Source organism: Egretta garzetta, unplaced genomic scaffold (assembly GCF_000687185.1).
Source record: "Egretta garzetta isolate BGI_Z169 unplaced genomic scaffold, ASM68718v1 scaffold388, whole genome shotgun sequence".
Classification (NCBI taxonomy): domain Eukaryota; kingdom Metazoa; phylum Chordata; class Aves; order Pelecaniformes; family Ardeidae; genus Egretta; species Egretta garzetta.
In genome coordinates, this window is record NW_009260610.1 from 335976 (window position 1) to 359373 (window position 23398).

Sequence of the window (23398 nt, forward strand, 5' to 3'; positions counted from 1 at the left end):
AGGTGGAGTGGTCGCAGCTCTGGCTGTGTGATCGCGGCTCGGGGGGAGTGATCGCTGCTCGGGACGGGCTGGGCACCGGTCAGAGGGTGGTGAGCAATTGCATTGTGCATCACTTGTTTTATATATAATCTGTATATTCTCGTACCATTATTATTATTACTATTGTTATTCTTCTCTCTTATTAAACTGTCTCTATCTCAACCCACGGGTCTTACTTTTTTTTCCTTTCCTACGATTCTCTCCCCCATCCCACTGAGGAAGGGGGGGGAGTGAGCGAGCGGCTACGTGGTGCTTAGCTGCCAGCCAGGTTAAACCACGACAGATGGACACCTAATACCAGCATGACTGATGAGGACCCTGGGTTGAGTCACATAATCACAGAGTTATAAAGGCTGGAAGAGACCTTCCTATGGGTGTCATCTAGTCCACACCACTGCCTAAAGCAGACCCAGTTATATCAGGGTGCTCAGGGCTGTGTGCAGTCAAGGCACGAATATCAAGGAAGGAGATTCTACAGCCTCTCCAGGCAGCCTGTCCCAATGTTTGAGTACTGTCGTGCTTTTTTTCCCCTTATATATAACATTCTTTTTTACCTCATGTCTGTTATCTCTTGTCCTATCACCATGTACCTGTGAGAAGAACTCCATTTTGCTGTATATCTTCCCATTAAATAGTTCTAGACAGCAATAACACTTCTTCATGTTCTCTTCCTAAAACTGAACACAGCCTGTTCTGTCCTCCTCATACATCATAGACTCTATAAACCCAAGTGTCTTGGTGCCACCTTACTGCATTCACCCAAATGTCTACAAGTAGGCTGTGGTACCAAACTGTTGCACATTACAGCATCTCTTTCCCACACTGGAAGCCCATGTGCGAGGTACAATTATGAAGAAGATCCATGGACTGCCAGCCAGCTATGTCCTACATTTGGCTCCTATAGAAGATGAGTGGCAGTGGTGATGAGTGCCCAATGCAAAAGACATCAGGATCATGACAGAAGAACATGAGAATAAGGGGTGAAAAAGCACAAAGCTGTTGTTTACAATATGAAAGTTCATAAAAACTCTTAATCTTTTCCTTTAAGGGGAAGATATTCCAAAGCAACTCAGAAGGCAGCCCTGCAACTTCCAGGCTCTCAGTCTTCACAGGACAATCTGTAACAAATTTGAATGATCAGTCTCCTACTCGGAAAATGTTCCCATAAAGCAGAACATTATTGTGAAAGCTGTCCAATAATCATTATTCTTTCTGGATAGTCTTTTCAGAGGCACACACATCAGGTTATCAATAGTCTGTGTATATTCTTGCACCTCCCACATTTCATTAAAAAACTCAACACTTAAGTTAATCAGATGCTTAAAAATTAAATATCATGTTGCCACTAAGTTGATGCCCAATTCTTCACCTGGCATTGCTTGCTTTGACCAATGGATTATTAAAAAAACCTGATCTTTGAACTGAAAGGTCATAAGGACAGCATATATGTGTAAAAACAGGACATGAACATTACATGAGTCATTACTCTGAATCATCCCTAGTATCCTAGTTATAGTATCCCAAAATTGACATTCAATGTTCATTTTCATATTAAAAATCATTATATGAAACACTGTAATGTTAGTAATGTTGATGTAGTACTTTTCTGAAATACAATTTCAAACATCCAAGAAAAAAAAAATCTAAAACTCGAAATGTATTAAGGAAAAATGGGAAGTTGAATTGAAAGTCCACCTCAGCTATTAAAAGTACAACATTATTATTGTAAGTATTTTGAACTTTAATTTAAAAGTAAAAATGGACAAAACAATGACAAAAGAGTAAGGAAACTCACATACATGCTCATCACTGAGATTTTTTTTTTTCAGAATTAGTATTTAATGGCATATTTCTTTCCCAATTTCCAAAACACGTGATAAATTTTAAGATTATTATAAACATGCAACATTTCACCCATCATTGAAATTGTGACTTTCCTTGCACATGGCAGAAATGCTTAAACGCTCAATAGCATTTCAAGAAGCTGCAGTTCAAACTAAGGGGAATAGAAATCTATAGTTGATGGAAAAAAAAATGCCCCCCCCCCCCCCCAAAAAAAGCCCCCCAGAATTACTTTAATTTGAAGTCTAGTAGCAAAGATTGCCATTGATTAAGATAATACTATTTCAAGGCTGCACAGATCAGGGCTAGGTCAGAAATTAAATATTTGTCATGTACACCTTAAAATTTACTTTCTTCCAGTATTAATATCCATAAATTTGTTGCAAGAAAAGCTGTACGCTGGTCTGTGGCAACAGTAGACCTGCCGTTCACTGGCAGGAAGACAGTGCCTCATGCCCTGGGGTTTCTTCCAAATATGGTTTCCACGGAAATAATTTTACTTTACTGAGTAACAGATTGTGTTAGTTATACTTTAAAGAAAAAACTACAATATTCCGCCCCCCCATATTACAGAGCACTGGAATTTTTCCCATATGAATAAATCTTAAATTTTCTATATTAATTTATGTCCCCATTCTGGATAATATTTGTTTCCTAAGGGGACTGGATCTACAGATTATTATTTAAAAAATCTAAAAATTTTCAGGTAACACAAATACATTTCCTCCTTCTTCACACTAACACCACAGGATCTAGTACAACAGGACTTTCATACCAGTGTGTCTCTGGATTTAGACAACAGCTAAGTCCTCAAATATGAACATCCAAAGTGAAATAAGATGTATACAACCTAAGTTCTCCACGGTATAGCAAAGATTGCAAGAAAATCACCACAAAGTGAAGACTTAACATTCAAAATATACTTTTTCTGAATGTACTGATGTCTAACAGATCACTAGATTAAAAAAAAAAAAAGATTAAAAAGATGAACGATCTCTAGTGCTATAAACATCTATCTAGAATTAGAGCGTTTATTATTTGTTATTCATATTATGCCATTATGTCATCCATCATCACAATAAAATTATTTATGTCACTCTGTCACATATGCTGCAAAGTATTTAAATATTTGATTACACAACGGGCTTTACTACAAAGAGAAGCACCGAAGCCAGAACAAACAGATTTCAGGTAGCCCATATGGCTTTGTTAGATAATTTTGTCACTAGGCCACAGCAATACAGAAAAATGGATCTTGGTTTTGAAAAATTCTACCACCAGTCACTACTGAAAACCAAACCAACCAAACCAACCAACCAAAGAAAAAAAAAAACCTAAACCCTACAGGTTTATACAATCTAGTTGAAGAAATGTCTTAAAGTCTAATTTGTTGTGTCATAATTCTGTCAGTAAACTGATTTCTATTAAGTGACGACTTCTTTGTATATTCTATTCTTAGAAATACTCAGCAGTCAGGGTTTTGGTAGTCTGTTTATTTCTTTCAAATGCCTATCAAGAACACCTTTTATTTTAAGAGAGCAAAAGACAAGCTGTTTCTCCTTTCTTTCAAATATTCTTTCATTGTTGTCGAGCACCAATAAATGGGATTTGCACCAAAAGACTCTATCTCAGATTCGCTTCTGTCAAATGAGCCTCACCTGCAGGTATTACTGCACTGCTGCACAGTTACACAAGGTACCTGAACTGGGAGAAACTCATGAAATGCGGTCTCCTTTCCCACTTCTGATAGACAGGGTTAGACCACACTGACTTTGAAAGCTGAAGAGTGATTCAGGGAACACATTTTCAGTTCAGAACTGAGTTGCCTTTGAGGTAAAAAACCAAACAAACCAACCAAAAACCAAAAACAAACAAACAAACAAACAAACAAAACCCAAAAAAGCCCTTACTAGTCTTGAAGGACAAATCAGTTGGATATTCCTATAAAACTATTAGGACCTTTAAATGAAATCTCATTTTAAGAAACACAAGTATACAGAGTACTGTCAATGATGCTTCCCATAGCTTGAACTGTAGCAGTTTTGTTTTGTTGTGGGTTTGGGCTTTTTTGTGTTGGCAAGCCCACAAATTTCTTTCCTTGCCTATAGTTTTACAAGACCTGCTTTTTATCAGACCCAATTAGTAAAATGAAGCTAAATCTCTTTTCTTCCCAGTCAGAAGGCTTTTATATTTAATCTGTGTCTAAAGAAATTTTACTAACATAGAGGCCCTGGGATAAAAAAATTTAATTTTATGGTTATAATAGAAAACAGGGGAATTGAAAAAGCCCCTCTGGAGTTCAGTCACAAAAAGGAAAGATTCAATTACTTTGAAAATCTTTAGAAGCACAAGATGGAAATATTGGAAATGATGAGCCAGACTGGGGGTCATCATCAACTGTAATCCCAAATGGCATTTACTCCTTGGCTTGTATTATTTTTCATTTAGAAACATAATGAACTGCAAGCCACTAAAAACACGAGGAGATAACTGCACTTAAGGAAAGTAAGCTCTCTCATAATTACTCATTAATTGAATAAAAGCAAATGTTAACCACAGTAATATTTTCATTGTCTGCCTAGCATTTAGTGACAAAACTGAATTTGCAAGAAAATTATAGTTTCTGAATATGTCTATTTATGTAAGATCCCTAATGGCAATATATTGTTATAGGGCAAGTATGCAAATAAGAGGGCTTAAAATACATACTAATTCCATAAAGGTTAATAAATATATAGTAAAATACTGTGATAATATATTTAAAGTTAGCTATACTCATGGAATGAACCTGGCTCACACCATTTTATACCACTACTGTTCTACTAATTTTAATCTTTTACTCCTAACATAGCCTACACAAATATGAGCCATATAAAGTTGTTTATGTGCATATTCCTCCAAAATGCATATCTGACACCACAATGAAAAACAAAAACATATTGTTAACAGGCAGTTGCTTCTTTCAAATATCTGTGTGAATTACTGCTATCATACAAACCAATGAAAGTGCCCAAAATTAATTAGAAACATTTTGAAAACAATCTTGTAGAATGCATTGATTCATATGAAGTGATCTGCAGTTGGACATTCAACCTATGCTGAAGTCTAAATCTATTTTTTTTAGTAGAGTTCAGAACTCAAGATGATCATCTTTAACATTGCCTTGAATATGACTCGTATACAAATGATTAATAGCAAAGTACTGATCATTCCTTTTTAAAATACTGCTTTCTGTAACACCAAATTCTCTGTTTATTGTTGACACACATTTGGCATCTAAAAAAGCATCTTTCTCTATGTTTTATGGGTTTGTCATTTTTTTAATAGTCTCCACTATCCTAAATGATTCTTTTCAGGATCCTATTAGTTATATCCAAATAATTCTGCTTTCTTACTTACTCAAACTCTTAAGTATGTGTGTGTGCAAGCTGTAAAACCTAGCCCTAGTCACCTGAGGCCATAATTATATCTGACACATGTAATACTGCAAAATGTCCACAGATAAATTAGTTAGCATGCAATATATTAATATACTAAGATAATAGACTTTTAACTACTTGTGCAGTGATGACTATGATTTGAAGTTAAATGATGTCTGAAAACTGAAAACTTACCAGAAATACCAATATTGTTCTTATTTATGACCTACTGTTTAATGCTTGTAATCATGGTATCTTGAACTTCATTGACCAATAAACTACAAATAAAATTGCGTTCTCCTTATGTATGAAGCAGTTTTCTATTTCAAATACATACAGAAAAAGGAACAATAACTCAAAGAACACTACAGTATCATCCCTTAATGCATCATACTCTAGAAATCATCTAAGTGATTACTCTTGGCTATTTAATTAATCCATTAGCAAGTAGTGACTTATCTGTTATAAATTGATTTCTCCCCTACACACTTACTGATCTTGCCACTGATCTGTCATTCTGCCCCCAAATTATTTCAAGTTAAGTTCTTCATTGCACACCACTGCTTGGGACTCCTAGCATAGAGTTTCAAGACCCCTAACCTATCAGAAGTGTTCTAAAGCCTCCGGATGAAGGAGTACTAGTAAACTAGGAAAATAATATGTAAGACAAAATATTTTATCACATATCAGGCTCTCTTCCTCTGATGACAGTGTTTTAAAAAGAAATTTATAAACCAGCAGGCTTTGTCAACTACTGATAGTTTTAAAATTCTACGTGCCGCATAAACTGTGGTGGCCATAATTCCTTGCTCTACTTGCAAGAGCTCAGTAGTAAGAAAACATTGGGTCACAAATACTGCATCCTTTCTTATGCTCTGCTGTAATCTCTGAGCAGGTAAAACAATCCATCTTTATTGAATACCACACTTTTTTTTTTTTTTTTTTTTTTTTTTTTTTAACTTCTAAGATGAGCTATCAGGACAACTGAGTAGGATTTCAGTTCTGTAAAGTGCCAAATTATACCTCTGAGTTGCTGGGCTCTCTCAGAAGCCACGTATTCAAAGGGAACTGATGATGTTGCATACTTTATATGGCATAGCCTGACTTCATTTTTTGAACAGATTAATTTTCAGATTAAATGCATCTACCTGCAGTAGCTAAAGAGGTAAAGATTTCTTAAGCTTTTCAAGCTGAGTTTATTTTAAACTGGAAAAAAAAAAATGCAGTGACACACTGTTGTTTTCACAAACTGATGCTAATCAAATAAATGTTCCCAATGCTAATTGCTAACAGACACTCATAAGACATTACTTCATTTTTCCCTTTATTCACTAGGTTGAGGAGGATTAGTTTAACAGGTTTAATTTTATTATTATTTTACAAAGTTTCATCTGTCTCTATTATTATCCCTATTTAATTTACAGAATAGCTTTTACCTTTGCCTTCATAATTACATAAATACTCACAAACTACATATATTATCTTCATTGTTAGGTAGTAAATCAGTCTTTCCCAATCTTTCCAATATTACACACTCAAGCTTCATGGAAAAATACTTAAGGATACCTATGCTTACATAGCAGAAAAGTGATTTTAACTTGCTGCTGGGCAGTAATAAAACTAATGAAACCCCAAATATTATACTAGTTATGCATTACCCTCGATTGATACATATAATATAGCCCAATTTCCCAAGGTTTCAGTATGGAGCTCAGAAGCATGAGCTATGAGATGGTACATCCTCCTTCTTAACCATTTATACCCAAAATCCATTTTCCTGGGAAAAAACTGTTAAGTTGTTAAACAGTATTAGTTTCTCACATTAACATTTCCATTTGAAGTTTTTACTGCTCTCCTTAAAATCTGTTCATAATGTCACCGCCTTCCTTTTTTTTTTCCTTGACATCAAGCTCCCCTTAACTGTGCTCTGTTGCCACTAGTCACACAGAACAGTCTCTCCATGTTTCTGATGACCATAGTCTCCCCCAATCAATCCTTTCCTTATCTATACATGGGTTCAAAAGGTAATTAGATAAGTACAAGGAAAAAACTCTATCAATGCTTAGTAAGTAAAAGCATAGTTTCAAACTCTGGCTCAGAAAAATCCTAAACTACAGGGAAAGACTGAATGTCTGCCTTGTCCTTACGTCCTTCCAAAATGATGTCCAGCTTCAGTCTGACCTTAAAACAGAAAACACTCTTGTAAGGGGCAAGGGGCAGAACTGACAACATAGCTGTAGTAGATTAAGAGACTTAAAAAGGGGGACTAGAATGGGACATTGGGAAGAATACTCTTAAATTGCTCACTGACTTCTGAAGATAGTATCAAACTTTACTAAAGACAGAACACTGGCAAATTTGGGCTGGTGTTATGTCCTCAAAATACTTTCCACTAGCTCTCATAAGACAGCCAAACAAGGAAGACAGTATGAATATACTTATTTTATCAAGACATTACATACATGGCCTATGTCATCATCCTTGGTCAGATCATAAATTCTTAGAAGCAAGAACCAAACCTGCCAGGTGGGTTAAGAACATAGAAATGTTTTTCTTAATATCCAACCCTTTCTCTTCTCATGTGTTCCTTATTGAAAAGGAACAATCAAGCCTTAGAAGACGTTACCCGAAGAGGTTGTGGAATCTCCATTCTTGAAGATCATTGAGACCTGACTGGACTCAAGACCTGAGCAGCCTGGTCTGAACTGACTGTGTTTTGACCAGGAGTTTGGACTAGATGACTTTCTGAGGTCCCTTCCAATCTGAATTATCCTATGATTGTATGAAATAGGTACTAAGCAGAAAAGCTGTCTTGGGTGTCTTTATTTTCTCTTTTCAAGATTTGTAACTTAATCTTAAGAAAAAAAAAAAAAAAGAAAAAGAAAAAGATCAACCCACCCAGTATCACTAGTTATCATTTGCATGATTATATTGCCAAGGAGATAAGTCACAGGCATGTCTCATTCTTTACATTTCTAGACAATTTCAAATATTAATAATTGTAAATTATTAATATAAATTAATAATGTACATTATAAATGCAAATAATTTCTGAGAAAAAAGCAAGCTCTGCCATTATTTTTGAGACAAGTGAAAAAGTTATAAATCCCTTGGCTCTGATACTATTCATATATGCTAAAAAACATTTTAAATCCAAGAGACTAGCAAAAGCCAATCCACAGTTACCCTCTTTAGTTGAATAAAGCATTACAAATCTAAAACAGCAAACTCAAAATCCAATTATTATTGTGTACATCAAAAGACTCTTTGGACTTTCGGACCTGAAATACTTTCAGCCCTTCTTTCTAAGGTTAAGTTAAATGAGAAAAAAAAAAAAAAAAAAAAAAAAAGGAAAGAGAAAAAAATAATTTCTGACTTTGCCACTTTAAAGTTGAAAACCAAAGACAATAATTTAAGTAAGGGGAGGGGGAAGCATGATTGGGACTGAGCAACAGATCGTGAGATAAAGGACTAGAGAATGGGGATCCAAGAAGAACAGCAATACAGGGTAATCAAATATAGCAGAAATGAATAAAGAGAGACCGAACACGTGTCTAAGAGGAAGACTGAAGAGTCATCTGTCAATTGAAAATACTGTGATGGGGAAGAGAGAAAAAGATACTAGAAAATAGTCAAGAAATAGGAGGGTGGGGGAAGGAGAAAGTAAGCAAGCATTAAACCAGAAGAAAGCACAAGTAAGGGACAACAAAAGGACAAAGAACTGCTCAAGAAAGCTCAGAGGGAATATGCTGACACAAAAAGTAAAGCAAGAAACTTACTATCTACTGATGTCTAAGGTCTTTAAGAGCTACAGTTTGATAGCTTTAAACATTTCTCTGCTTACTCTGAATACGGGTGGAAGGCTGTCCCAGAAGAAGTTCTTGTTTGCTGCAACAGGAAAGTTTCTGTCCTACAGCACAATCAATGAAAATCAATTGGCTGATAATTGCTTTGCATCAAATTAAATTATGGAGGACTACATGGCTCAGAGGGTTGGAAATGAGATGTGGAGCCTTTCACCTCTAGGTCACTGCTACAAACACAATGCAAGTCATTATTGACTAAGAGTTGTTACTGTTGTCTTAGAAAAAAACCTGATTTTAAGCTCCGCTAAAACACACCTTTACTGCTTTATAACCTCAGAACGTTGTTTTGCCAACCCCTGAACAAAGCTGGATGAAGCTCTCAATACTTCTCATGTGACCTTTGTGCTGCCTGTGATTACAATCTACATAATTCTTTTTCAAGAATACTGTTCTTATCCATTCAATGGATTACAACCCAAGCAGTCAGGTTGCTTTGGAAACCAGTTTCAAAAACTAAAGTCTGTAAATAAGATGTAAAGTATATATCAAGATCCCCAAATTATGTATATTATTTCTTCTTTTAGGCAGGATCATAAATACTCAAAAATACAGACATTTTGAGCATTTTCTTTGATTCTCAGCCCAAAAAACCCAAAACCCAACCCAAAAAACCACCAAGTCGTGCTCCCCTGTTGAGGCATAGAATCAAAAGGGAGATAATACAACTTTTTGAAAACACTAGCTGATGTTGAGTGCAGTTTTTTGTTGATGGGTGACTAGAGTTTGCTTTCATTTCAACTTCATTTATTTATGTGTTCCTGTTTGGTAGTTTGTTCATAGTTCAAGCAGATCTTCTGACTGCATTACAATACTAGGTGAAAAATGAAAATACATTTGTATAGCTATCATGTGGTAGACTAACCTTTGCTGTCCAATAACGTGCTACTTCGTACATCAAGAAAGTTTAAAACCACATGGTCCCATGCATTATATACTATTATCACTCTAAAGCCAGATTGCCTGTTTTGGTTGATGGGGGCAACAGAGGAAAACTCACGCTTCTGAGGTTAACCCAGGTAGGCAGCTAAGCCCCACACAGCCGCTCATTCCCTCCCAGCAGGATAGGGAAGAGAATCAGAAGAACAAAAGTTAGAAAACTCATCGGTTGAGATAAAGACAGTTTAAAAGAAAACAACTCCAAAACCCAAAGATAAAACAAAACCATGTCATTAAAAAAAAAAAAACAACCAAACAACCAAAACACTCCCATATGCTCACCACCAGGCAACTGATGCCCAGACAGCCCCTAGCCTAAAATAATTATAACACTAGCATGAGTCAGCAATCTCTAATACAGAAGTAATCAGGAAAAAATAGATACTTTTCTCCACAGGAAAAAATACATATTGATGGAGGCAACCAGAATAAAGGTTATTATAAAGTTTCTCTTCAGCTTGTTATCCTCTACACCATAGCAGAAAATAGTTTAAGTACAAAAACCTATTAGTTGTGTTTTCTCTGCTCCCACTGTTCAGATGAGTGAAACGTTGCTCACAACCTCAAAGGTTTCTGAACCTCTACAACAAATCCTCAGGGCCTGCAACAAAGGGTAGCTTCTGTGGCCACCCACACTGCCTTAGACCTATAGCATAACATTTCCCGAGAAATATTAAAAGCATTTCTTTAAGGCAGTATTACATCTTTGAAGGTTACACTTGCTGTAGGTAGACAGTGAACCCTTGACAGATAAAAGTTAACTGGTTTTAATAGTGACAGTAAAGTCTGGACAGTACCCCTTCTACTTCTCTGGTAGTGGCACTCTTTCTTTTACTAAAATGCACCCTGTTTTCCAAGACCTAAGTTTTCCTTCCAATTCTATTCAGGAAACTATTATTATTTTTATTTATTTATGGAGTTTCAGACTCCAGATTCAATTTAATTTCTAATTTAAACTTCAGCAGCCAAATACTTTTAGTCTGTTACTACCAGCTCTATGATATTCATAAGTACCACTAGCATAACTAGTAGACTGATGTGGACAGCCACATGCAGATGGATTTGCTGCAAGAACTAGAGGACTGAGACATAGATTTGCATGTTCAGAAGATTCAAGGATAACATGGATTTTCTGGGAGATTAGATTTTAGATAATGGAAATTAAATTCCCCAGCCTGAAACTCAAAACTAGGAAGGAGCTCCAATTCCTAACACAGAGATGGCTATTGGCCTCTTGCTTGAGCAGGGTGGTCTGAATAAGCAGATGTTCTCCAGCTCTGTTGAGTAATCTCTCTTTGACAACTATGACACGGTCACGCTAGTCTCTTCGCTCTTGAGGAACCCACATCTCCATACAAGTTCAAAGACTGGCATTATAAATAGTTCATAACAGGCTATGAAAATTAATGTACCAAGTGATTAATTAACTGATTAGGGAATCTAACAGGTTGCTCATAAGCTACATCACAGTCTATTCAGATGATTACAGAGCATCTGCAAGTCCTGTTACCGGTGTAACAGCAACATCTATTACTTATTAACTCTTCTTAAATTCCTGTATTTATAAACACTCCCCTAATTTGGAGTTTGATTCATTTTCTCAGTAAGATTAGAATAATTATAATGTTCCCCCTCCCCAATAATCTTCCTTTTTACAATTTATTATTCTACACAACTGTGCAGCACTTAAATACCTTTACAAGGGCTATGGTTAAATATGGAAAGGGGGAAGAAAGCTCCATCTGCTACAAGTATCATCAAAAAAACCCAATTTCTTTCTTTCTTTCCCTTTTCCTCCCTATATCCTGGCAATGAAGAATGTACACCCTCCTCTGGACAGTCAGGCACCTCCTTAAATAGCAAACCAAAGAAACACACCAGTGTTTCTTCCATCTTTCAGTACGCTTTGCTTTACTCAAGTATACTAAATATCTGCTGTCTGGAGAGAAAATCAGCATGCTTAGTATTTTCAGTGTTGCAGACAAGCCATATTAAAGGACCTCATTATAAAAAGCAGTCTGTCTGTAGCTTCATGCTACAAACACTCGGATTGATATACCACATTATGAAGTTGCCATTCTCCCCACTACTGCAGCAGGAGATTGACTTCTTGGTTATGACATGAGGAACTGATTCAGCTAATTAAAAAAAAAACAAAACAAAACACAAAAACCAAAAAACCAAGCCCTCATCAAAAAACTTCTCAAAACCATCATCAGTTTCTCAGTGCAGTTTATGTAGCACAGTTATAAACCCCTTAAAAACAGAGAGAGCACAGACCATCATTGGCATAACAAGCAGCAGGAGGAACAATGGCAATATCTCAGGCAGGTACCAGGTACCTTCCATCATGAATCACAGCCCAAGGAGCCTCACCCTCTGTTCATGAAGGAACAGTCCTCACAGCTCAGTAAAATTTTGTAAGCAATGCCAAGCACAAACATACTTAATAGTTTAAAAATGACTGTACAAAACTATGCTAGCAGCACACCGATAGTGATTTTACTTCAGTTAGAGAAGAGTCCTTCATTCATACAATAATATTCTAATTAGAGCACTCATCTGAAAGCAGGAGTGCTGATTTCCAGGCCATGGTCACCCAGAAGCCACAACTTCTTCCTAGGAAAAAGCTCTTGAGCTGTAGAGAGGACCAGGAGGGGGTTGTTCCACTCCCACCGCAGCATCTGGGTCACTGTGCGCACAAAGGGATCACAGCCTACAAATCACACCCGCCTCGGCACTTACAGAAGCTGACTCTATTGCCTCATGAATCTTTTATTGCTACAAAAGGTCCCAGCTTCAACTGTAGGGATGGTCAGTTTCCCTGTCCTAGCTTGGCTAGGAGCTTGGAATACACTTATAGAAGCAGACAATTGTACATGCAGCCAGTTTCTCACCTACAGCTTTCTGTCAGTGCTCTGAACCACCCACTGCCTGTGTAAAAGGTTGGTATCACAAGGCATGTTTTGAATAGAAATTGATGCTAAGTGAATTAGCTGTGCTCAGACCCTGCCCCAGAAGCCTGATTATTCTGGGAAGTTAGGTGGAGGTAAAGTATCTTCCAAATTGTACCCAATTTACGATCCACCTCCTCCACGCAGAAAAATGAAGATTTCCCACTTACAGTAAGGTGGTGTACATCTTGGAAAATACAATTACTGGTGAGTAGTTTCTATTCTTAAGACTTTCTCATTGCCACAAATAACAATGCTACAGGTCTATAATACAGATTCATCATAGATAAGCTTCAAATTAATGCAGGAAATAAATCCTGCTTTATGAATCTTGACCTGGAAACTTGAATGAAAGATGTTGCAACTTACAGTACTTAAAAAATATTGGTCTAATCCCTCACTATCCTTGAAAGCTAAATCTTTTACACTTATTTACTACACATTTTTTCCTCTAGCAGAGTAACTACTGAAATAATTTTTCAGCAAGCTTTGAAACAGTTTGTCATGATTTTTTAAACATGCTTTTTATTGGCATAAACCAGTTTGATTTCAACTTGATTTATAATGTAGGTTTCATTGTGTGTTATTTTTCTACAGCAGCTCTTAAAAAGCCATTTCCATTCACAGGTACATTGCAAAGAACAAAAAACTTATCCATAAAAAGTAATGTGCCACTATAATTTGAAAATATTCATCTCATTCACATTCCCCTGCCTCCACTAAAAGATTTATAACACGTCTAAAACAGAAATTGATGAATTCATCAGCGACTGGGACATTTTGATCATAATCAATAACATAATTTTACCCTTTAAATGGGATTTCAATTAAACTACATTTTTTCAAAGTAATTTTATCATAAAAATAGTTTCTGTGCAGACCAACAGCATTAACTCATTTGATACCAGGTGCTAAGTTGTAAGAGATGATAACCTACATGGCCAAAAAATGATAATACATACTATATAAAAATCATTGTGCTGTTTCATAGGTTAAATATTAAAAAGTAAAACATTCCTTAGATAAGTCAGTACAAGCATTAAGATCAAGCATCACGACACAAGTTTAGAAGTCACCCAACAATGAAGAATCAAAGGACAGCAGCAGAATATCAATGCAAGGAAGACAGGCTGGCCTGGCTCGTACAAATTCACTTTTGAGCTTTCTCTTGGCTCTCAAGAAAACACAGGGCAAGACATTCCAGTAGCTTCCACAGAAAGTTAACTGTAAATATTTCTTGGATGGAAGAGTCTGCCAGGAGCAGCAGAAAGGGAGCAGACAGACCATCACCTGTCTCTCATGAGATGATATTAAACGACACCGTCAGAACTTATTTTGAGTTTTATCTCTTTAGAAGCTGGCGCTTACTGGGCTAGGAAGTTGCTGTAGGGAGTTGAAGTAGAGAATGTTTTAAAGGAAAAATTATTTTTAATACTATACAGCAAGAAATTTTAGATATAAGAAATAGAAACAAAATGTAATAGTCTGGAATAGGATGAATGAACAAATATATATGAAGCCATGCTCAACCAGAGGGTTTTGTGGTCCATTGAACAAATACTTCTGCTGTAGGAAGTAAATTAAATCAAGTGGTGTGATCTGATTATCTTCAAGGATTATTTGTCATGGGCAAACTACTGGTTCAGGTAGGAACAGACTGTTACCCTTCAACTAAGTGGCAGTTATTGATCTTTGCTGGCACAGCCTCATTGTTACATGGCTTCACTGTTACAGAGAGGCTGCTAGCTTAATGTCTGTCAGTCTGGGGAATAAAAGTAGCCCTTACTTAGGAAAGATAAAGGGAGGTAATTTCAGGGTCTTTCATCTTTTCCAAAGCTGTGCTGCTCAGAAGCGAGAAAATGTATTTTCTTTGTCTGTGGCAATTAACTAATCTTGAACAGCTTTTATGGATGGGTAATAAATACAGGGAGAAAGATTCTGGCACTACTGGTATCAACAGAAATACAACTTCAACCAGAATCATCATCCTGCACCAGGACACAGCCTTCAGAGCAAGGAAAGGAATGGAGACAGAGGGGAGAAAAGAAAAAGATTATGGATAACTGTCTGAAGCCCTTAGAGTTTTGGTGTCACTTCTGAGAACCTTCTTAACTGAATGGAGACAAAATGGCAGAGAATTTGTAGAGATAAAATAGGTTTCTGTAACTTTAAGAACAGACAAAAGCCTTGTGATCTTGTCCGGGGAACTGCTTTACATAAATCTTCACAAAGTCTCTGAGGCAGTATCCAGGACAGAAATCACAATAATTATAGCTATTGCTCAAGCTCAAGTATCCAGATTGTTTTGAGGCAAATCTCAAGACAAGTACATCAAAACTACAAATCAGAGAACTATACTAGATGCAAGCAAAAATAGGACTATAGAAGCCCAGGAATAAGGGCATGATGCCATTGCTTCTCACTTTTGTCAAAAAAATATTTGCACGTTTCACAGTTCTCCACAGAATATGAAAACTGAAAGTTACAACTTGGTGTTTGAAATTTCACTCAATTCAGCTTGGGGATGGGAGGAAGCTGTAGCTCCCCTTACACTATTTCAGCTGAAGAATCAATCAGATTCTGTTTGTTTACATTTGGAAGCTGGTCCTGAGAAGCTTCATCATACAGGAAAATCCCTTTTCCATAGTAAACAGCCAAACAGATATGAATCCAGTCACAAATTATCACTGCAGAACAGTAAACACACAAATGTAGCTCAATTAAAACAGAGGGAAATCTTGTTTTGATATATGGTCCCCTTAGCAGAGCAGATTAATTCCTGCGATGCACTGTTCCGAACAGCTTCCATCATTATTTTACACATCCACCTAGGTTCTTTGGTGCTGTGAATTTAACTCCCAGCTGGGAGATCCAAACGTATAATGACATTCTAGTGAGTTTCTGAGGCTCAGTAAATCTGGCAGGGGAGCCGAGCTCCTCGGAAAGGAATGACAGCAGACGCCCTCCGGGGGAGCTACAAACCGTGACTCATCCCGGTCTGCCACCCCGGGCACACGCCGTTGCCGGGAAAGGAGCCGCCAGCCACCAGCCACAGCCTCACATCTCCCATTTCGGTCTCTCCCAGCAGGTGTCACTACAATGTAGCGTTGCTGTAAGACCTTAAAGTAACAAATCCAAAAGCAGCAGGTTCCCACCACCACCCCCAAATGACACCCAGCCACCCGTAGACTATGTCGAACCTGAATAACCTGCAGAAATCAGCTTTGCGAGGAGAGAGTGTGGAAAACTGAGTTGCGTGTCATTTCCACTTTCATACAGACAATTTTTGTCTTATAAATTGTTATACCTCTGGAAGAGAGGTCTTTAATGAAGTGGTTGATCTAATGCAAAGACTCAGCATTCCCTTCTTAACAGTAATGTACACAGATGGCTGTATACGAAACCCTATCCATCTATTTCAAATTGTTAGAAAATGGCTGCTGGATTATATTCTTTGGAGAGATAAAATACATTTATAATAAATATGGCATCCACAACAAAGTTTTCTAGCAACTGGTTCTGAAAATAAAAAAACACACCACCACAACTGAACAAGAAAATTAGATTTTCATTTCAAAAGCAGTGTCCTGGTTTCGGCTGGGATAGAGTTAATTTTCTTCCTAGTAGCCGGCACAGTGCTGTGTTTTGGATTTAGGATGAGAAGAATGTTGATAACACTGATGCTTTAGTTGTTGCTAAGCAGGGCTTACACGAGGTAAGGGCTTTTCAGCTTCCCCTGCTCTGCCAGGTGCACAAGAAGCTGGGAGGGGGCACAGCCGGGACAGCTGACCCCAACTGGCCACAGGGGCATCCCACACCGTATGACGTCGTGCCCAGGATATGAACTGGGGGGAGTTGGCCGGGGGGCAGTGATTGCTGCTCAGGGACTGGCTGGGCATCAGTCAGTGGGTGGTGAGCAGCTGCACTGTGCAACTGTGTATTCTTTTATAATTATTATTATTTTCCCTTCCTTTTCTGTCCTATTAAACTGTCTTTATCTCAACCCAGGAATTTTACTTCCACCACCCCCCCATTCTCTCCCCCATCCCACTGCAGGGGATGTGTGGTGTTTAGCTGCCTGACGGGTCAAACCACAGCACCATGCAGACTCCGACTACCCTGCCACCCAGCTATTCTGCAGGCATTCAGACACTTCACTGTAATGTCTCAAAAATCAATAGCAATTTATTCTCTCTTTGGACCCCAAGCAACAAAAGTAAATAATACTGTCACCTCCAGTCTGCCTTCAGAACATGGTCACAAAACAGTCTTGCTACTATACTACAACCCTCCAGAGCTCTTTATCTATGCTGGCTTTGCAGATTGTATTGGCTTTCTTAAGGGAAAAACACAGGAGAGAGCAGCACAAAGGGGTCAAGTTTCTGTACTCCAACCAGCCAGACCACCGAGCTGGCACTAAGAGCAAGGTTTGGCATCTGTCTTACTTCAGTTTCACCTATGTTGATTTTATTGGAGGAAAAGGAGAGAAAGCAATATTAGAATTTTGTTTTCCCATGCAATAAGAGGAAAACCCAAGAGAAAAAAAGTTGAAAGAGAGGAATTTCAAACCTTTGCAAGTTTTAAAAGGTCTTTCTTAAATTTATTTCTTAAAAATAAGAGGTTTTAAAATCCACATTCCTTATAATGCTACTGAATGTATGTCAGAATATTCAAAATAATCCAGAATATCCAGATTTTCTTAAAATCATCATAATTTGTAACCAATATTAAGAAATCAAATCCCATCTCATTATATGCCAACCAGTCTCTTTCAACTGCTCATTGCACGCGGCATGTCATCATCACAGGCACTTTTATGAAGTTTCAAACACTTTCAAATTGCTAGACATGAAGATATGCTCGGTTAACGACTGGTAGCCCTATGTATGTATGTAAAATGGACTCTTCTCTTTTCAAGGAATAGTATTTAGATATGCTTGTACGTTTGTATATTTAACTGTCTTCAACAGTGGATGCTGTGTAAGCCTGTACAGCAGAGAAATTCTCACCACCACCCCCCAACGCCAATTCTGTTTCTTTTTAGAAATACTGATTTCCAGGGAATCACATATAACAAGTCCAGGATGTATCACTAGCTCATACAGGCATCAAGTCCTGATTTAAAGGTGTCCACCATTTCTTCCGTGGCAGTTTGTATCAGCGCAAGCTGAATGCAAAGCAAGGGCTTTATGGTTAAGAGAAGAAAAGTTACTTTCTATTCCTCCAGTTTTCAACACTGACAGTAGTTCCACGAACTAGTTTCCCACTCTAAAATGATAAATTGCTGAAACTTAAAAGCATAATAAAAATCTCTAAATGTAATGGATCTCATAAGGATTCTCATTACTAGCCAAGTCAGAATTGTGATTTTTTTTTTTTTTCAATATGGGGATAACTAGTAAAGAAAATTGGAAATTCTAAATGATTTTAGGTTAACATCTTAGGAAAAAAGAAAAATCTGAGTGGATTTTACGTGACCACTTAAGAACACATGAGGAGATACTTAGACCATTTATTCACACAGTATATGTATATATTTGTCTAATCAAAGGGCATTCTGAACCAATGATAGCAAGGATCTCTGGTAAAACATTAGAAGATTAATGTATTTATTACTTCAGAATTCAGGTGCAAAAAAGCAGAAAACCAAATAACCACTAATGTGAAAGAAAAGCAACAAAATAAGCTGAACTTTATATTGAGTCATAAAGTGAATGGAAGGGAAGAAGACTACAGAGTTTTAAGTCTTGTATGATAGTCACATAATCCATGATTCTCTTTCGATAAGAGATGCCCGGAAAGAACGTAGAACTGGAGATGGGAATGAAGCCACAGAGCTTCCTTTTACTGTGAAACAGTCAGAACAAACGGGAAGTCTGCTAAACCCTGACTATTGGTTCTCACGGTAGCAAAGACAGCCTAAATAGTAGATCATTATTCAACTATTTACTTAAAATCTTTAAAATCTGTGGGGCTTCTTAATGATTATTTAATAAGCTCATAGTCATCTGAAATCAGACTGTTGCCATTTGACTGTCTTGTCAGGACCTACACTGGACATTCATTCAATCCTATGCAGGCTCATACTAGCCCCTTATAAAAAAAAATCTCACAAGATAAAAAAAAAGATTAAAGATAAAAATCTCACAAGAAGTTTAACAGCATGTGAATCAACAAAGCAACAGTAAAAATCAGGAGTGATTCTCTATTGTTCTATTTGTATCCCCCAAGAAGTGCACTTCATTTAATTTACTACTTACTCCTTTTACACCTGCTATTCTCTGTAGGTGTCAGTGAATGCAGTGCTAACTACACCTAGTACTCGGAACACAAAGTAGAAATTTTTGAGATGGGCTTCTGTGGCTTTGAAGTATCTCCCAGTAAAGCTCTGACAAGTGAGATAAAGCTTTAACACTTTTAAGATTAGTTATATTGTGCTTAAAGGAATGACTCTGTTGGACTTGATGATCTTAAAGGTCTTTTCCAACCTAAACGATTCTATGACTCTATGGAAATGCTCTGGAGCTCTAGGGTTCAACAGGACCTTAGGTAATGGAGGACACAGAGCAGTGAACATCCTATCAGTGAGTACTACAGTGCCTGGCTGATACTGTTAGTCTCGTACCAGCAACACATTAGGAACTTAAGCCATTATCCCATAAAGCATTTATGCACAAAGTCTTCTTCAGGAAAAAGTTTACAAAACATCTGAAATCCAAATCTGCTTCTCTATTAATCACAGGCATCACCAGGAGGGATAACTCCATACCATGACTAAGGGACACATTCAGATCCTTGGGAAGTCAGCTGGAGTTTTGCCATTGGCTTCAATAAGCATCATCAGATCACAAAGCAGACAAGAGGAGTTAATTCACACACAAACAGGAAAACCCTAATATTGCTTAACACAGCTGTAATAACATATAAGGCTTTAAAAAGTTGCTAAGCAAGCTTCAAAGTACTTATGCAAATGAAGGAGATCTAAGAGTCTAAAACAGACCCACAAAAAGTCATTCCAATCACACCCTATGGTGACCAGCTTAGTATTCATCTAAAATTCTTGTACAGATGCCAACTGTCCGTAGAAAGTAAAATGCAGCTATAACCCTGAATAATGTGCCCGGTCAGTAGCTCTTACCAGCACACACAAGCTAGAGTTTCAGCATTGCTCTCAGGAATATCTTTCCTCCACAGTTGCTTCACTTTGCTTGCACCTACCTCCTGGCATTCACCTGGCCTCACTGGAAGCCAGTTCAAGGAGCTAAATCAGGCAAAATTAACACAAAGGGAAAAACATGATCATTTTCTGTCAGTTTAGCTCTCTGAATCAGCTCAACACTGAAGGAGTCAAGCAAGAGTCAAGCAAGAGTCAAGCTGAGTGGTACTGTTGATATGCCAGAAGGATGGGATGTCATCCAAAGAGATCTGCACAGGCTGGAGAGGTGGGTCTGTGTGAACCTCATGAGGTTCAACAAGGCCAAGTGTAAGGTCTTGCACCTGAGTCGGAATAACCCCCAGTATCAGTACAGGCTGGGGGAAGAAAGTATCCAGAGCAGCTCTGCCGAGAGGGACTTGGGGGTACTGATGGATGAAAAGCTGGACGTGAGCCAGCAATGTGCGCTGGCAGCCCAGAAGGCCAACCAGACCCTGGGCTGCATTAAAAGAAGCGTGGCCACCAGGTCAAGGGAGGGGATTCTGCCCCTCTACTCTGCTTTGGTGAGACCTCACCTGGAGTACTGCGTCCAGCTCTGGAGCCCTCAGCACAACAAGGACATGGAACTGTTGGAGCGGGTCCAGAGGAAGGCTACTAAAATCATCCGAGGCCTGGATCCGAGGCAGGGGGGTTGGACTAGATGACCTCTAGGGGTCCCTTCCAACACAAAACTTTCTATGGTTTTTTGAAGAGTACTGGCACATGAAAGAAGTTGAAAGAGATGACTTAGCTTTTTTTTTTGTTTTGCCTACCCAATTTAACAGATTAGCTATAATGTGAAACTGCAACCTGACTGTATAGAGGACCAGAACAACTAATATGAATGCTCAGTCATACTAATACATTAGGTATTGTCATTGCTAAATGAAATTAGATGTTTCTTTGTCTTTTTTATGAAGAGGTTGACTTAACATGTGTAAACTATCTCATAATTAACAACTGGAGAGAGATTTAAAAATTTTGCTACTCAATATCATGATGAAATCAAGACACTAGCCATCATGTTATAAACTGTTACCTAATTTCTGTTTTTCACACCAAAAATCAAAGTATATTTATGCTCATTTAAAGAGACCTTTGCATTGATAAATTAATTTGAAGCAGCTTTGTATAAATAAGAATTAAGAACAAGTATTATTTTAGTGATTGTATTGTTTTTTATATACTGCAAAATCCCATACAAGCCTAGACCCAAGTGTTACTCCTTACACTTAGAAGTATATAAACACACAATGTATAAATGTTACTACCTTACCAAAGTTTCTCTTTATAAAAGTCTTACATTAACATCACTGCTGAATATATTTAATTTCACCTACCTGTCCAGTAAAATATTCGTTATATTACACAATTCATTCAGCCATTTCCTGATATAATCATAAATTTGAGATGTGGGAAGAAATTAGCACTTGATGTCTAGAATAAACATGACTGAGGCAATATCGATTTAATATATTGCCATATTTATTTTATCTGCTGGCCATTTCCTCTCCTTGCTGTAGATTCCCAGTAAGCAGAAGAATGAGTGAGGAAGAGCAATCAAGGAAAAACAAGGGGGAAGAAAGAAAAGGGTGCCTGTATTTTTAGTTTTGGCATGCCAATTCAACCACTTCAAAATCATTATCTTTTCTTCAGGAGGAAAACAAAAGACTGAGAATTCAAATAATCTGCTGCACCTCAGTACTGCCACTTCAAGATATTAGACCCTGTCCCTACAACTTCCAAAATCAAGTCCCTTAATTAGTCAATTTTTTAATTTTGCATTTTTGTCTATCTTCTGATCTTTTTATAGAGGCTTGTGTACTCAAGCATATATGTGTGTATGTGTATTTCTAACAATTAACTATTACCCTCTCTCCAAAATTCTTTGGAAAGGGATAATCTGGGGCCTCTGCTGATGTAACCGTTCTCATTCCACATATGTTCAAACGGGAATTTCTCTCGTCGTAAGGCTGGGTGATCCCTAGTCTAAAGCCTACTGTTTATGAGGAACTAATGAGAGTTAACAAGTTTACTAAGTTTGTAATGAATCAAATCCTTCCTTTCTAACCAAATCTCCACTAATTGCTTCAACAACTAATAGCTATCCCGAACAAACTAAGAATTAAGGCAGTGATTCATTCTTATCACCACTTTGCCAATACTGCCAATAAGGTTACTGCAAGGAGGCTAATGTGGCAATTTTTCTTTAGGATGTAAAGATGTTAGGATGTTAACTAGAATAACTTGTCACAAATTTGGGAGGAAGGCCAATATTCCAAAAACAACAGGATCAGCTGACCAGCTGACATCCCCTCAGATAGCTGCAGATGCATACAGAAAAACCAAAAACCTCTGCTTGTGCTTTTGTCACTGGTAGCTTACATCCTTCTGAACAGCACTTCAGACTTGCACTACGCTCCTAACAGTTTAAAACTATTTTTTCTCCTAAGTTTGAGACAGAGCTCCATAAAAGTTCCAGTAAGAGAACAAAACAATAGTTCATGGCCAGAATTCTTAAATAAATAAATAAATTATTTTTCTTTCTCAAGTGTTGGAAGTTAAAAAAAAGAAAATGTACTGTCAAACCCAACTGCTCGTGCATTTCTTTGCATAAAGCTAAAAGGATACTTTCAGGACAGATACATTTTTTGGCTTATGGCTGAGCATAAGCAGAGACTGTATATAATAAGGGGGTCAGAAAAACCACCACCATGGACTTCTGGAGGGCAGACTTCAGCTTGTTCAGAACACTGATTGGGAGAGTCCCTTGGGAGACAGTCCAGAAGGGCAAAGAGGTGCAGGAAGGCTGGACATTCTTCAAGGAAGAAGTCTTAAAGGCACAGGAGCTGACTGTCCCCATGTGCCATAAGACGAATCAGTAGGGAAGATGACCGGCCTGGCTGAAAAGGGACCTTTTACTGAGACTCAGGAAGAAAAGGAGAGCTTACCAGCTTTGGAAGAAGGGGCAGGCAACCCAGCAAGAGTACAGGGAACTTGTCAGGTCATGTAGAGAGGAAATTAGAAAGGCAAAAGCCCAACTAGAACTCAACCTGGCCACTGTTGTAAGAGATCATAAAAAAACTTTTTACAAATCCGTTAACAGCAAAAAAAGAGCCAGGGAGAACCTCCATCCTCTAGTGGATGCAA

The 23398-nt window shown here is 37.7% G+C and overlaps 1 long non-coding RNA gene across 1 annotated transcript in view; it reads left to right on the plus strand.

The window, feature by feature from the left end:
* Window positions 1-19921, plus strand: part of LOC118452900 — a 20465-nt gene extending 544 nt beyond the window's left edge. Inside the window, exons 2-3 of the long non-coding RNA XR_004842777.1 lie at window positions 12430-12433; window positions 19910-19921. This is a non-coding gene — a long non-coding RNA (uncharacterized LOC118452900). The remainder of the gene's footprint in view (window positions 1-12429; window positions 12434-19909) is intronic.
* The last annotated feature ends 3477 nt before the right edge of the window (window positions 19922-23398 follow it).